At 39.0% G+C, this 3427-nt stretch overlaps 1 protein-coding gene across 2 annotated transcripts in view; it reads left to right on the forward strand.

Moving 5' to 3' along the window:
* Positions 1 to 3427, forward strand: part of Ankmy2 (ankyrin repeat and MYND domain containing 2) — a 58035-nt gene that overhangs the window by 22630 nt on the left and 31978 nt on the right. The window lies entirely within an intron of this gene.

Genomic DNA, 3427 nt, shown 5'->3' on the forward strand with positions numbered 1-3427 from the left:
GATATATAATGCATTGGTCATTGTATGATGGTTAGGTGAAATTATGACCTCAACATTGTTTTCATTTGAAAAGTAAGCATGACATAGAGAGATGCTATTGAATGTCAAGTTGACAAGGGGTGGACTTGTGATGGCTAACCTTGGGTGTCAACTTGACTGGATCTGGGATTAACTGAAGTGAGAGAGATCTTCTTGATTGGACCATCTGAAGCTGGAAGACACACCCTAAATGTGGGTGTTACCTTCTGTGGCAGCCCATTTAAAAGGCGAAGGGAGAGGAGAATGCTGGCTTCTTGCTGCTTGCCTTCTCTCTCACTGGTGAGTTCATCTTGCTGCTGTAGACTGAAGAGTAGGTGATCTTTTGGAGTTCGTCAGACCTTCAGTGCCAGATTGGGACTACTGAGACATCCAGGCTTGTGGACTGAGTGACTACAAATTCTCAGCCTCTCCAGTGTGGTGCAGCTATTGTTGGACTATTCGGACTCTATCCTGTGAGCTAAGCTCATAAATCTCTATAATATATATTCATTCTGCCGGTTCTGTTTCTTTGGAGAACCCTGACTAATACAGTACTGGCACAAAAATAGGCCCATAGATCAGTGGAACACAATTGAAGATCCAAATATGAGTAAGTGCACTTTCAGCCACCTGATATTTGACAAAGGGGCCAAAAATATCCACTGGAGGAAAGACAGCATGTTCAGCAAATGGTGCTGGCAAAACTGGATCTGCAGGAAGTAGAAACTGTTATGCTAAGTCAAGTAACACAGACTCAGAAAAAAAAAATCGACATATGTTCTCCCTCATATGCCTTCACCTTGAACAAAAGTCAATTCCAAATGGATCAAAGACCTTAATGTAAAGCCTGAAACTTTGAAACTGTTAGAAGAAAACTTTGGCAAAAACCTACAAGATATAGTTGTAGGAAAGGACTTTCTAAACCAGACATCAATTGCTCAGGACAGAAGGGCAAGAATCAAAAAATGGGACCTCATTAAACTAAAAAGCTTCTGTACATCAAAAGAATCAACTAATGAAGTGAAGAGAAAACCCACAGAATGGGAGAAAATCTTCACCAGTGACACATCTGTCAGATTTAACACCCAGAATATATAACAAAACTAAAACCCCAATCCTCAAACAAAAGGATCTAATCTTTTTCCACCAAGATAAAAATTACTTGTTAAGTTTTTCAGCTTGTCTTCCTCCACTTATAGACAGTAGCTAATGGCCAAGAAGCATCTTAAAAGATGTTCAACATCACTAGTAATTAGCAAAATGTAAATTATAACCACTTTAAGATTTCATCTTACCCCAGTCAGACTGGCTAAGATCAAGAGAACAAATGATACCAAACGTTGGAGTGGATATGGGGAAAGCGGAACACTCATCCACTGCTGGTGGTGCTGCAAACTTGTTCAACCCCTATGGGAAGCAGTGTGGAGAACTCTTAAAAAAGTACAGATGAACCTACCATTTGACTTACTCACTCCTTGGCATATACCCAAAGAACTCATCCTATTGCAGAGACACTTGTGCATCCATGTTTGTTGATGCTCTTTGTTAGTCCTACAACCTACTGACAAATTATACATAGTAGATCAAGGACTATATGTCTAGGTAAGGTTTATCTGAGAACAATGATCTTAGCCCAAGATTTGTCTACATGACACACAGTAATTAAAAGTGCCAGACTGGTGGAACTAACCTTCTTGGGTGTTTAGCAGACATACTTTGAGGCCTATACTAATTTAGTCAGAAGGACATAAAGGACAGTTTTTGCTCCCTGCCCTCCTAAGTCGACTAGTTCCAGGGGACTATGAGCATCTCTCAAAATGTCCTACATTGCTAGTGGGTCACCTGTCCTCCTGATCAAGGAGGCCGAGGAGACCCCACCAGATGGACTAGAACCAGTGTCCAGTCTACAAAGAGGAGGGTCAACACAGAGGAATCATTTCCTCCATGCTTCCGAGCGAAGCCAGCCATGGTCAAGCAGGACCTTTGACTTATCTTCATATAGGTGGAACGAAAGGAGCCAGGGGCTCCTCCCAAGCCCATGTGACCCCTGAGGAACAGATCCTCAAATGACCTTAAGAGTAAAAATAAATTGGTTTATCTGGGCCAACTGTATGGCCTTAAACACTCAAAAGGAAAGTATAACCAAAGATTAAAGGGGCCAATATAATTTTTTAAGAGACCATATGTATAACTAAAGGCTACATAACAAGTAACAATGCCAGATAGGAGATACCTTCTTTTGAGTTGTTGGCCAGGGTGGCCATAGGGACTCCCAGATAGTAATGTAGCATAGAAGTGGGAAAATGAACATCAGACCCCAATCTTATCTACGGGAATATTGACAACTGATTGTTGCTAGATGAGGAACAGCTGACCTTCCTAAAACAAAGACCTCTAGATAGGCTGACTAGATTCACCAGATGGACAAGTAGTGGGGAATGGCTGGGGTGCTGACAATACAGCAAAGAGTAGCAGGGTTATCACAGTGTAAGGGCTGTAGTGGGGGGAGGGAAGCTATGGGAGGATGCCATGTAGGAAGTGGGTGTATAGTAGAATAAGATGGTTTGGGATGTTCTGTGTGATAGACACACACACAAAAAAAAAATCAAAAAAATTTTTAAAATGTATTATATTTGAGGAGGAAGCATGGAAATTTACATCATGTTAATTAGTTGAGGTGATAAACATTACCATTGAAACCTACCCAATGACTTTACAGACATACACAGGTGCCAAGGATCCAAGTGCAACCGATCATGACTAGTAATAATCAGATACATACAGATTAGAGATGCACATGCCAACATCTCAGTGTTAGTAGCAAAAACAATGAGTCTTTCTGCAAGGAACAATATATTCTAAAATGAAATGGATTTTTTTTTTTAAGTTTAAAAACTCATTCAATTTTATGTCTTATAGGGCTTATACTGAGTTCAATGTTGTATAAGTGTATTAATTCAACTGTGAACCTAGAAACTTGTAACCACTTGTGAAAGAGATGTAGTCTTGCTCTGGAGTGTGTTACTGAATATGTTAAAGCTGTAATGAAATGCTTCTTCTAATTATATAGTTATTAAAAACTTTTTAAAAAAATTACTTCATATTAAATAGTAGAGGTGATAAACATTACCAGTGAAATCTACCTGATGATTTTATATCCATACTCAGGTACAAAGGATCCGAGTGTAACCAACTGTGACTAGTTATAATCTGATACAGAGAGATTAAAGACATATGTGCAAATGTGTTAGTAGCATTAAAATGTAGGAAACAGCATATCTTAAAATGAAATGGAGATCTTCTTTAAAAGGTAAAAACCCATTCAATTTTATGTTACAGGGTTTATACTGCATTCAAAAATGTACAACTGTATTAATTGAACTGTGAACCTAAAAATTTACAGTCACTG

Source organism: Nannospalax galili, unplaced genomic scaffold (genome assembly GCF_000622305.1).
Source record: "Nannospalax galili isolate Female #2095 unplaced genomic scaffold, S.galili_v1.0 scaffold719, whole genome shotgun sequence".
NCBI lineage: Eukaryota > Metazoa > Chordata > Mammalia > Rodentia > Spalacidae > Nannospalax > Nannospalax galili.